At 40.4% G+C, this 13,126-nt stretch overlaps 1 protein-coding gene across 1 annotated transcript in view; it reads left to right on the forward strand.

The window, feature by feature from the left end:
• Positions 1–1,371: 1,371 nt before the first annotated feature.
• LOC139770583 (protein expanded) overlaps positions 1,372–13,126 on the forward strand; it is a 33,928-nt gene continuing 22,173 nt past the window's right edge. Inside the window, exons 1-2 of the mRNA XM_071702622.1 lie at positions 1,372–2,469; positions 12,343–12,392. The gene's annotated coding sequence lies outside the window, so the exon portion shown is untranslated. The remainder of the gene's footprint in view (positions 2,470–12,342; positions 12,393–13,126) is intronic.

Here is a 13,126-nt window from a genome sequence, read left to right on the forward strand (position 1 = left end):
ACAACGGTTGAATTCGTCTTATCAACACTCTGCGTTGATTGGTTGGTTCTAAAAGTAAGAGCCAATCACGTTCGATTGCTACTGAGCGGCTTGGTCTGCTGAACGCGACCAATGGCCGCGTTCTGAAAACACAACTGTTGAATGAGTGCTCAGTGATTCTTTAATATGATTGGTTCTTGCCCTTGGTTCTTCTCCGGATCCAAGTGTAAGAACCAATCATAATGAGCGCACACTCAACAATTGTGTTTCCTGAACGCGGCCAATCAGAAGCTGAATGCGTCGAACTGGCCAATTGGCGACGTGGACAATTAGTAGAGTTGCAGCAGTTGCAAAATAAATGAAATATCACCTGTGGCCCGCATTTATAGTTTGTTCTTATTTCAAAACTGTCTTTAAATAATGTTTCAAGATGCTAATATGGCTCTGTGATTGGTTTATAATATCGTAAAACTTAAGCCGGTTCTACAATACGTCGCAAACAATGGCACATGCTAGTTGAAAAACGTTATTTCCACGTCGCACACTTGTCAATTGCCGTTGTCAAAGGAGAGTTGGCGAACTTTTAACTTTTTTTGGCGACAATAACTGGCAGTCGGCAATCAGAATTAACACTTTTCAACTAGCAGTTGCCATCGTTTGCGACGTATTGTAGAACCGGCTTTAAATACAAGAACGGACTTATGAATACTGTCATAAGGTTCGTCGAGCGTGCTCATTGGCTGCGAGCGGTCGCACGGCGATGGCCGCGTTCCAGTTTTTACTGATCGCATGATAAATACGATGTCACAAATGGTCACAGACTTCAAAATAATTTTTCAGCACTGTCAGGATCGATAGTTTATATTGGCGCCGATATTTTGCCATTCAATTGATTCCCACTTGTAAGCTAGATATACTATTAAGATCGTCGAATTGGATATTTGTTCCATTTTAGAAATTGGAATTTGAATTCAAACCACCGCGTGAATTTAAATCATATTGCTTGCACAAACCAATCACTAAAACACTTGATTTCCGGAATATGGGACTACAAGAAAAAAAAACTGAATTCAGCTTAAAATAAAATACAATTAATTGGAAAAGGCATTAGAAATAAGTATATAAAGAACACGATTGCGTTGTAGGACAAATATCTGCGCTTGCAAGCTCGTATTGATCTTGATTTCATTGATCGTTATAATTTTCCGTGGGAATTAAAGTATAAGCATTTTTATGTACAAAATATCCAGTTGATCTGAAAGAAACTTGGTGCGTAGGTATATATATATAATATATATATAGTAATGTAGTTTAGGATTAACGTTGTATAACAAAGATATTATTTTTTTTTTTTTCAGAAACGAAGCTTTATATAATTTTATGCTACATCTTCGATTTATTTCTTCACAAGATGCGGTCCCCGTTTCCGTCGTGCCAGTAAGTCCGGAACGATCGGAACTGTCGAAAGGGACCTTTATACCTCTCGATCGATAATCAATGTACGTTGCAGTTTCGACGGGCGAGCCCACGAAATCGGGATAATTCCGATTCCTTCCGCGCGGAAGAACGCGGAGGGTATACAGTGTGTCGCGCGGTGCTTCGGTATACCGAGGTGATTATCCCGGATTATCCCGAGTTCCGCGAGCCGGTGCCCGGTGCCCCGCGGTGAGTTTGGAGCCGGAGCCGATGGTGGAGCGCGAGCGCGAGCGCGAGCCGGTGCGCGGCGCGGCGCGGCCGCGCCGCCCGCGAGTGGCGCGAGTCAGTCAGTCAGTCACTCGCCGGCTGCCGGTGTAAAATGTCGTGATTGCGCGGGCCCCGGTTTCAACGGTCGCCCCCGTTTCCACGGTCTCGCCGCCGCCTGAGATTCTCATCGCGCGCGACGTTCCTCGCGTGCCGCCCGCGCCGCGTTCGCGGTGGAAGAATACCGTTCGCGCGCGCGCGCACGCGAGCGCGCGACACACCATATACTCTCCGTAAGGAACTCGCGTCGTCGTCGCACTGTCGTAGTCGAACGAGCGAGCGAGCGAGGGGCTCGTCGTCTCGCGGGAGGGAATCGTTCGTCCGCGCCGCGCGCGCGCGCGCGTTTTCCACTCCCGGGGAGCAGCTCCGCGTGGACCGCGAGTGCGCTGGGTGGCTTCCTCGCCGAGATTGCCGAGGAGCGTTGTGCGTTTCAGTGTGAAACTTGCTCGCGCGCGTGCGCGCGCGAGTGCGAGTGCGAGCGGACGACGTCGCTTTTTTTTTTGTGTGCCTGTGTGCCTGGTGCCCCGTCCCGCGGATATTATTTACGAATTACGAATGCGATCCCGATCCGCGAGTGTTTACCTACGACGACCACCTGTTGCGCGCGGCTAACCCGTGTACGCCCCCCCCCCCTGTGTCACGTTGGATTAACAGGATTACGCGCGCCGTCTCCTTCGCCGGATGCGCCTCGCGCGAAGATAAATCATCGAGCGTGAAGACGTCGCCGAGACACACACCGCGAAGGAAAAGGTAAGCGCGATTCCCAGGCCCAGCGTGTGCGATGTGCGCGCACGCGTTCCCCGCTTTCCATCGAGTGAACGGCGCGACGCGGCGCGACGCGGCGCGACGCGACGCGGCGCCTCCTTCGATTCGTATAATCGCCGCGGCGCAACGTCGACGGTCGACGGTCGACGGTTAATTCGCGTGCCACTCGCCTCGCGCGCTCGGCTATCGATGAACGAACGCGGCCCGGTCGGCGCGACGCGCGTTTTCGCGCGCGACGCGTTGCACAGCGTTGCATTCTCTTGCAAATCCTTGCAAATTCTTGCAAATCTATTAAACGACCACAACCGGCAATAATTAAATAAAGAAACTTGCACTCGTTGTGCTAGTTATTGAGACATTGCGCCATGGAGAATTAAGTAGGTATCGTTATGTTCGACTGTAATGAAAGGAGGAGTTCTTATTAATCTGGCAAATTATTTTTGGGATATTTAATATCGGATTATTATACGTATATTAGTATAGGAATGAATGAAAACTTGGACTACGTACATATTTCGTGAATTTTAATTTTAATTTAAATTAGTGTTAATTTTAATTTTGGAAAATTGCTACTCAGTCAAATTTTAATTAAAATTAATTTTAATTTTAATTCCGGAAAATTGCTACATTAAACTATAAAAATTATATATATATGTTCATACACAACATTAATAAAATTTGTATATACATATATAGAGGTCACACTTAAGAGAGTGGAGGAAAGCATGAAGAGGAGGAGAAGGCAGATAGGGAAGGAGAAAGGGAGGGAGGGAAAGAGAAAGGTCGTGGAACTTCTGCTTATTCTTAATATTATACTTTAATATGAATTTCGAATGGACGCATCGCAGCAAGATTTAGTGAATCATTACTGGCAATCTTTGCAACATTTTCGCGAAATAGATACTTGCGGCAACTCATTTCCTTCTCATTAACTTTAAGTTCACCGACTTGACGTTACCAAACGTGTGATTCTCCGAGTTATTTACAAATTTGAAATTTTTACTCGACAAGTCATTTTACTTACAATTAATTTCGAGAAATTCAGGTCGAATGGTAATTGTAATGTTTCCATATACCAAATTAAGGGAGGTATGTGAAAGAGAAATGAGAAAGCGCTTTTTCGAACGCGTCCAAAATCGCATGCGATACGATTACACGCAATGCCGTCCATAAATACGGATACCTACGCGCGCCTTCAATTGGACTGATTGGACATGCGCGCTTTCCAATTTCTTTCACAAATATGCACGTGCATGGACATGTCGCATGCGCAACGTGCGCGCGCACGCACGCACGCACGCACGCACTACGTTTACGCGCGCGTGCGTTCACACATGCATCACGCGTTCAACGTGGTGTATGACATCACATCGCCGAATGAAATGAGCCGCGTAGTGTGACGCGCGTACGCCGAGGCAGCGTACCGAAACGGCGTGGCGCGGCGCGGCGCGGCGCGGCGCGGCGCGCGGCGTGGCAAAGCAACAAAGAGGATATTGCAATGGCCCCCGCGCAGCGGGAGGAGGGACGGGAGGGGAACGGAGTAGAAGGGCCCCGGCCCAGCCGCGCGCGATGATGCGAGAGGGTTGGCGCGCGCGCGCGCGTAGGGGCCCGGTGCGGGGGGGGGGCGGCAGGAGGGGGGAGGTAAAGGTACGCGAGAGCGCGCATTCCATAGCGGGCGCGCATGCGCACGCCGCGCTCGCGCGATTCCGTGCGGCTCGTACTACTAGCGGCCCGCGCGCCGCGGTATTCGCACATTCGCTCAACTGCGTCGTCGTGTCGCGGTCCGCGGGACCCGCGTTAGCGCAGGAATATTATCAGCGACGGGATATTTCGCACTTAACTCGGCTACTAGCTCGCTTTTCCTCCCCCTCCCCCCCCTCCCCCCGGCTAATCGGATTACTCCGTGTAATTCTGCGCCCCCGTCGAAAACAATGGAGATGTTTCAGCCTTAGTTAAGTTGGAATAATTTATATAAGAGGATTATTCTTTTTGGATGTAGATATTTTTTAGATACGCATCCGCACATCATTGTTTTCTACGCTGCTGCGCTATGAAAGCGCACGGGCATGATGACTGCAGGGTACAGAAGTATACCCGATTGTAGGCACGGAACGGTTTTACAGTCGTTGACACTATCTATCGCATTATAACGTGTTGAATATTAATATCCGAGGAACGGTAGATTCGTAGTGTCGCCAGTCGTCGTTCTGAAGTGCCCCCTCTACACCGCGCTGCGCGGAAAAACCGACTATTACAAAACTCAATCCTCTCTGATCGCTCCTTTTATCAAGCTTTTTCTTTATGAATCATGCGCGGCTAATTTGATCCTTTCCCGAGTGATATTTCGTGCTCATTAATAATTTGCTAGAATCTGGAAAGCAGGATTTAAAAAAGCAACTTTATTTCTCTTCAAGAAACAGATAGCATCCAATATGTATATACAAAGTAGATGGATAGTTAATATCAATTTTTTGTCGGCCTGATATTGATATGTGTGAAATATCACAATGATATCTCCATCGCGCACCGATCATGATTTTAAGCGGCACTTTCTGTAAAATAAAATTTATCTTGCACATTTGAATTGACGTTAATAATCAACGTAATTGCTTGCAGTTAAATATCTTAGAAGTTGTTATTGACGAGAAATTAGCATTGCAAAAAATATTATTTTGATGAAAGATCGTATTTTACGCGGTCTTTCCTGTAAAATAATATTTATTTTACATATTTGAATTGACGTTAATAATTAACGTATTATTTGCTTGTAATTAAATATCCACAATCCGTTGTTGACGAGAAATTAGCATTGCGAAAATATTATCTCGAGAGATTGACTTTTACGCGGTCTTTTTTTTTTAATAATATTTATTTTACACATTTGAATTGACGTTGATAATCAATGTATTAATTGCTTGCAATTAAATATCCTAGAAGCAGTTATTAACGAGAAATTGGCATTGAGAAAAATATTATCTCGATGAGAGATCGAATCTCTGGACCTCTCTATCGAGCAAACGTCTTACCAATTCAACTATTCAGACTCCAGTGATATTCGCTGACATATCCGGTATCTTAAAAACGTCAGCTTTAGTCGACGTATAAAAAACCTTTAGGAGCAAATAACAGGTATATATGTACAATACACGTGTAGAGAGATAAAATATTTTTTATTCGCTGGACAGACTTTCTTTTACCTATATATAATTAGTGAGATTATAATCATACAGTTAATCGTTATAAAGAAATTTATAACAATTAACTGTATGATTATAATCTCTAATCGAGACGCACAAATTTATTCAATATATAATTAAATAGGTACTATTGACATTGAAAATTATTATTTTTTAACTCTTGAAGATTTTATACATTTGTATCCAAAAGTGCTAAAATATATATGTTACGTATGTGATTGAAGTTACTTATAATTCTACTTGACAAGAGTACCTACATATTCTATATTTCTGGAGACAGGAAGGGGGGAGAACACATGCGCTTCTTGGCATACATCACGCGAGTCAATATATCTCATTCATATTTCTCGCGAAAGTGAATAAATCATACTCGGTTCGACAACACATTTCTTTATCGCTTACCGTACCTTAGTAAAAGGATATACATATTTATTCCTCGTAGTCGACGTCACGAACAACATAACGTGTAACAATAACGTGAAAGCGACGTAACGAACCAAAATTGAAAAAAAGCGAGCGATATATATCTGCAGATTACTCGTGTACACGGGCGTGGCACTGAAGGAGTTAAACCTTGCAGAAGTGGCGTGGGGTAGCGTATCCGAGTCGGCCCGCGTTTCCGGGCACGACGAGGCGCAAGGAAGAGAAAAGAGCCCCCTGCTCGGCCTTGCATTGTAGGGCGACGGAATGTTTTGAGCTCTACGTGACCTAACGTTCTACCGATATTATAAGTTATTAACCCTCCCATGCTATGCGTCAAGCTCAGATCGCTTTCGCGTGTCCCGCACACCTTCGGCCCGGCTCACGGCCAGCCGTGTGTGTTTGCTCTGTGTAAATAACCGGTGCAAAATATCTTTCGAGGCTGCGCTGGAGGCCGTTATGACCCGGCAAATAATACCCGAGATTTTTTTCGCTTTGCAAAACCGACGTGGCATGCAGACCGACCCGCGCGTACGCGCCGCAACGAAAATATTTGTTCGAGGAGCACGGAATACGTTAAATCTGTTTGCGATTTGATCGGAATAATGCCGCTGGTCCTGTCGATATGAAAGACGAAGCGTTATTGCCGAGAGAGAGACTTCTATTCTAGAATATTTTTATTCCTGTCTATTAGTATCTAAATTTCTTTCATTTTTTTTTTTGGTACATTTTCTTAGTAAAAACTTGCGATTATTTTAATTAAATTAACTGAGACATGCAGTCTTTATGTAGTTAGATCTCATATAGGAGATGACGAAATAAACTCGCGATATGCTTTCGCATACATAATTATGTTAGAAAAATGAACAGCGAAGCTATATAACGTCGATCTAGTTTCTTCAGGAAAATTGAACCGATGGAATAATTAAGTGATAGACAGATTTCCTTTTTTTAAAGATATTTTATTAAATGTTCGAAAAGGTGTCTATTAACAGTTAACTCCAAACAGTTAACAAACTTCTTTTTATTACGTTGATTATAATAATTATTACTGTAAAAAAATGACTGACAAACATTTCTTACGGGGTAATATACAGCTAATTAAGAAAGAATTTTTGATAGCATTCTCTATTAGCATTTTTTAAAATCGTATTGGTCAAAAGTTCTTTGATATCCGGACGCGAAAAAGAAAAAAAATTTGCTGGCATCGCACGTTTCGCGCTGTCATTGTAAATTTCGTCAGTTATTATATGGACAACAAAAGGACTTGTTAAGAATACTAATTTTATTTGCTGAAAGCGATTTTGCGAAATATGCAAACTATTTTACGTATACAGACGAATTGATTCTTGTTCCGCGATTGAAGCAACGACCGTTTCTTTAACCGCAAAATGTAATTTTTTGCTAGCTTTGGTGGACTAGGCCGTATCGAATAATTTATCATAACTTCGTAAATGAAGTTTTTTTCGTCTCGAGCGTGAAGTCACAGTTATATCAGTTTATTGCGACAGAAAAAATTTCTTCACGAAAGGTTCTTGATTTTGACCTCAATCAGGATTAGGTCAAGGCAAAGTTAACTCTGCTACGATAAATTCTGTTCCCTTTGACGTCATACGTTGCTTTGATATACAAAAAGATATACGAGCGTTTTTAAACAATAAATTGACAGTAAGTAATAACAACTAGATTTTGGTCATAAAACCATAAATTATGCTTAAACATTCGCGATTACGATGTTATTTTAACATATATTGTCAATGTTATTTTATCAATTATGAAGAGATCAGTTTTAATCGTTGCTCATATCGTGCGTACATTAAAGAACTAAAAGAACGTATTTACCTGAAATTTTATCCAAATAATGAATTTGAATAAAAAATTCTTTGTAATATACAAATTTTAAATAAGAATAACGTCATCGTATCTGAAACATCGATCTGCTCTATCTATAATATACACATATTAGAGTTAACATTTTAATTCTGACATGGCCATAGCGTGCAGTATGTGCCCAAGTGGTATGCAATCTCAAAAGTGGGCTGCTCTTGGCTATCCGCGTGCATCGTGGAATCCGGCTACCTGGTGAAAGTACCACTACCTTCGCGGGCTCTCTATGCGCATCCAAGCGAGCATGTGTATCTGTGCTAAGCATGAGGTGGGACGCTATCGGAATAACGCGAATGGAGTGTCAATGCACTCTATTGTGTCATCCGCCGTTAACCGTGAGATAATGTATCGTATAGCTGCCCGTTTGCCTACCCGAGAATCGGCAATGCAGATTTGAACGACATAATCTACTCCGATGTGACATCAAACATTTTTTAAATATCATGATTTTAAAATACTTTGGCACTCTAAATTAAAAAGAAATGATAAAACATGTTAGTGAACATTAATACCAAATAAAGTAAAAACAATAATTACTTCTTATCACAATTTCATTAAAAAATATAAAATTTAAGAATTAAATTCGCAATATATCTTCAAATGAATATTAAAGATATCTTGATATTGAATTAAAACAGCGATATATAAATAATAATTTTTGATTATACACAATTTTGAGATGCTGAAAACCGTATTGTTATAGTCGCATTATTTAAAAAATGGAAAAAAGCTCATAATATTTTCAATATTATACATTTAACTTGTTAAGTATAATCGATGTGTGTTTCGCATAATTAAAAGATTCCAAAAGTTAGGCGCATACAAATGATAGGCCTTGAGAGGCGCGTTCGCGGTCAGTAAGATCAGAAAATGCTGTCCACGCAATACGTGAACGCATTCGACGCAATCCATTGTGTAAACAAAAAATCGTGATAAGAAAGGCGAATGCCCGTGGAGATTCGAGTGATACTCAAGATTTACGAATATGAGTATACAGAAGATGGCTGTTTACTAAAACGGATAAATTAAACGTGTTGCTGCAAACATACAGGCGAGCGAACTTCCCGCTTTTATTAAGTTTGAAAATTGGTTTCACGGCAATCCTACTTTGAATCCTTCGATTCAAAACCACGTGGGATATGTTACTTAAAAGAAAAGACTAATGAAATATGCAAATTTAAGATATTTAGAGTGAAATATAAGATTAAACCTATTTATAACTTTTTTAAAATTTCTTGAATAGCCTTGAATTTGACATCGATCCTGATGATCTTGACCTTCACGATCAGTGACCTTCGTGTGGTTCCAAGTGAGAAATTATGAGATCTCGTATTAATAACTATATAATTACAACGATAATAAAAATCTTAAGATGCAATTAATAAACTAGGGGCAAAACATTCAAGTCGATAGACTTGAAAAAAATATAATCGAGAAGATGATCTTTTCTAATCCATAATTTTGCCCACTAAATAATTGAATATAATGATAACTCACATTTTTAATGAAATCGAGACATTGAAACATCGATATTTGCTTTTATTTTTAAATCAGATATTCCTAAAGCTACACTCAAATAACTGCGATAATTTCATCAACAATATATTCAAAAGAGCGCGTCAAGCACGTCGGCAAGTTTTACTAAAGGAAGACGGAGAGAAGAGAGTGCGAGATATTTCTCTCAACGGGTATTTCTTTCAAGCGAGTATTCCCGGTTAATTTTACCGAGCCCTAAGGAGCGCGTGCGAAGGATCGACGAAGGATAATGCTAGCGGGGCTCATCGGTTGGACGTTGGCTTGAAGCGGACGAAGGACGCCCGCATTCCACGCCACAACCTGGTATAATACGAAGAATTGGCCGTACAGAAGGAGGAAGCGAGAGATAAAATGAGACGTGAATAGCAGAGAAGAGAGAAGGATAAAAGAGGAATATAAGAGAGAAGGAGAAGATAGAGTGTGAGAGAGAGAGAAAGAGATAAAGAGAGAGAGAGAGTGGGGGGGAGGAGGGAGGGAGAGAGAGAGGAAGTGAGATAAAAAAAAAGAGAACGAGAAGTTAAGGAAGATGGAAGTCAGAGTGAAAGAAAGAGGGCGAAAAGGAAAAAAAAAGAGAGACGCTGGAGAAACGAAGATTCGAGAGGAAGAAGGAGAAAGGCGAAACTGGAAACAGCTGTGCGAAGAGTTATCTGTATCTATCCTCTTCCTCCTCTTCTTCAGCTACTTTTCCTTCGCTCTATTCATTCTGTATCTTTTTTTTTACAAATATTTCCTCTTTCTCTTTTCTCTTCTACTTTTTCTTCTTCTTTTCTCTCTCTCTCTCTCTCTCTCTCTCTCTCTCTCTCTCTCTCTCTCTCTCTCCTTCTCTCTTTCTTCTTTTCTCTTTCCTCTCGCTCTTCCTCCTTTTCTCCGTTTCTCTTCGTTCATTCGAACTTTTTCTTCATGTCCTCCATTCAATGATCGATTCTTCCTTCTGAAAGTTTCCAAATAATTCAATCATATCAAGATTTGAATTACTTTGAATATTATTTATGTGTGAAATGAGAAATTTTGAAAGTTTTGAATACTCGAAAGTCTTGAATATTTATGAAATATTTTCTGGAAGGTTTGTTTAAACATCTAAAATCTTTTAATTTTTTTAAAATTGTTATCTATGTGTATTTGTATCCAGTATAAAATATATAAAAATTGAAATAATAATGTAAAGTGTTGTAAGAGAAACAAATACATTTTTAAAATATTCGAGACAGCTTCGAGATCAGAAATCTTTCGATTTCGAATAATATTCAAATTTTCGAAAATCCGTTATTCGAACGATTGTCAACGTATTCGCGATTCAACTTGAGCCTATAGCTATTTCCATTCCTTACCTTCTCTCGTATCTCGTGCTTCCGACAAAGTAAACCAGCATGCACGTTATTTTGCAAGTATCTCGCGGAGTACTGTACATAACAGAGTGCATGCTCGGGCGTAATTGGGATTCCTCCTTTCGCGAAGTTGGCTGCCGCTAGCTGCAACTGTTGCTGCTGTCGGAGTAGGTTATCGTTGATGGCTTTCACCGATGCATAAGCAATGACAAGGAAAATGGATGAAATAGAGGAGCGTTTTGATCGCGATTCTCCATGGCTTTGCATAATATAGAGTGATCCATTAACGATTACACAAATGTGTTATAAAAGAGTGGGGAAAGTAGAGTTACGTGAAAAGATAAGACGGAAATATAAAGTGTAACTTCGATAACTCTTAGCTAACTTTTATGACATCTAATTCCATCAGCAATTGTCGAGATATTATATAGATCTCTACGGTATCCTATATATTTGGAGAAAAAAATTACAGAAAGTTGTTCGTGCAATATCCATATTTATTAACTTCGTGCAATTATTACGAGTTTATTGTAAAAAGAGGAACAAAAATAAAGAGATAAAGAAAGAGTGTATTTTATCGTTTCAAAATATGGTAAAAAATTTTGAGGAATAAATTGTTTTTTATTGACAAATAACTCGTGTGTTGCTTATCGTTAAATGATATTGATGTAATTAAAGTTGACTAAGAAAATACGGAGAATTTGAGCATTGGTTAGATAAGTAACATGATATTTATGAATCAGAAATACAATTCGAGTATCTGCAGAAATTCTTTACGCATAGTGTCATTGGATCTTTTAAGCAGTGAAGCACGTGGAATGAGGACGAGGCACGGCAGGATAGGGCAGAGCCGGCAGGGCAGGGCACAGGTATATGCATTTTCGTGGCTGTCCGACTAAGCAGAGGAATATCCTGATGAGATTATAATGTGAATATAATGACAAGCTCCCGAGCTCCCGAGCTACGCGTCCCCATACGGACCCGCTCTTTCGATTTCGTCTCGACCGCGCGCGATGACTATGCGCTTAATCCGTAACGTACAGTCCGCTCCTCTCTCTCTCTCTCTCTCTCTCTCTCTCTCTCTCTCTCTCTCTCTCTCTCTCTCTCTCTCTCTCTCTCTCTCTCTCTCTCTCTCTCTCTCTCTCTCTCTCTCTCTCTCTCTCTCTCTCTCTCTCTCTCTCTCTCTCTCTCTCTCTCTCTCTCTCTCTCTCTCTCTCTCTCTCTCTCTCTCTCTCTTTCTCAGGGCTTGAATCAATCTCCGCGAAGGAGCCAATATAAACGAAGGAATAAAACAATGACGAACTCTAAAACGATCGTATTGCTTAAACCGTCGTTCTTCTCGAGAGTGCCGCGATTACATTCCTTTTTCTTCCATCCCTCTCTCTCTCTCTCTCTCTCTCTTGGAGAACAATTAAGATAATTATAACTATTTGCCGTCGAGCCATTATTACAATCGAGATGATTCACGACTAATTTTCGCGTGTATGTTGCAGGTGGATTCGTGAAATCGCAGGCGGAGGATTCAGAAGACGAAGGAATCTAGGTAAGTCACTTTTCTCTTTCTTCAATTAATGTTTTTTTGTACAATAACAATTATTCTTTCTGTAATATAATTTAATTGTTAAAATATTTCCTGAATTTATTGCTATTATAATCATTCCCAAAAATTTATCGCTTAACTTAACAAAACGACAATGTGAATGAGATTTTCTTTGTGAAGAAATTTTATTATATTTATAATTCGAACATTTCGAACGAAGAATACGCGGATATGATTTTTACTTATAATTGCTGCAACGCTCTTGCTGCTACAAGAACTGTGTACAAAAACTTGGAAATTTCAAACTAAAACTGATATAAGCGATACCAATCTTTAATGATCTTCAATGATTTCAAACGTAGCTAGACTAAATAGATTAGATAAACCATTGAGTTATTTTACTGTTTTGTATTAATAGTAAATTCCTCAATTATTATCTATATCGTTACTTTCATTTGAGTATCAAGTCAATCTTTACGCACTTCGACAGAAAGATTTGTTTCATACGAAGTATTTATATGATAATGAGAATGCAAGTTGCGACGATGATATACCGCAACTCGGTAATTCCATTTAATTGCCGAGAACGTTAGAAGAGTTACATCCGCATATGTTATAACTTTGCACAATATCATAAATTATGCATATAAGGCTATTTCATACGTTTCTTGTCAAAAAATAAGTATTATATTCCCTTTGACAAAATTCCCAGAATTGTATTGTTTTCGAGATATTTC

This window comes from Temnothorax nylanderi, unplaced genomic scaffold (genome assembly GCF_030848795.1).
Source record: "Temnothorax nylanderi isolate EJ_2023f unplaced genomic scaffold, tnyl_v1.0 TNYL_tig0031_pilon, whole genome shotgun sequence".
NCBI lineage: Eukaryota > Metazoa > Arthropoda > Insecta > Hymenoptera > Formicidae > Temnothorax > Temnothorax nylanderi.